General features: G+C 38.1%; 1 protein-coding gene across 1 annotated transcript in view; it reads left to right on the top strand.

Annotated features, from left to right (window-relative positions):
* The window catches only part of CSUI_005141 (methyltransferase domain protein), a 6,741-nt gene that overhangs the window by 4,342 nt on the left and 2,168 nt on the right, over window positions 1–231 (top strand). The window lies entirely within an intron of this gene.

The following is a 231-nucleotide window of genomic DNA, read 5'->3' as shown; positions in this document are numbered from 1 at the left end:
TCTTCTTCCTGTTACGACTGTACATGTGGATCTATATCTAGTTTATGTGCTTCATGATGTAGATCTGTATATGTAGCTACAGAGGTGTCTATAGACAGATAGGTCTGTGAAATCTATGGTAAGAGAGAAGCCACTCCCTTGTATCTGTTCATATCTCGACTGTCAGCAGACATCCACAGCCTCAAAGCTTCTTCTTTCTCTGTGTATAACCTATATCTATATCTATATATA

The sequence above is a fragment of the Cystoisospora suis genome (genome assembly GCF_002600585.1).
Source record: "Cystoisospora suis strain Wien I chromosome Unknown contig_2473, whole genome shotgun sequence".
Lineage (NCBI taxonomy): Eukaryota > Apicomplexa > Conoidasida > Eucoccidiorida > Sarcocystidae > Cystoisospora > Cystoisospora suis.
Note: the sequence above shows the minus strand (reverse complement) of the source record. Positions and strands in the feature narration are given on the sequence as shown.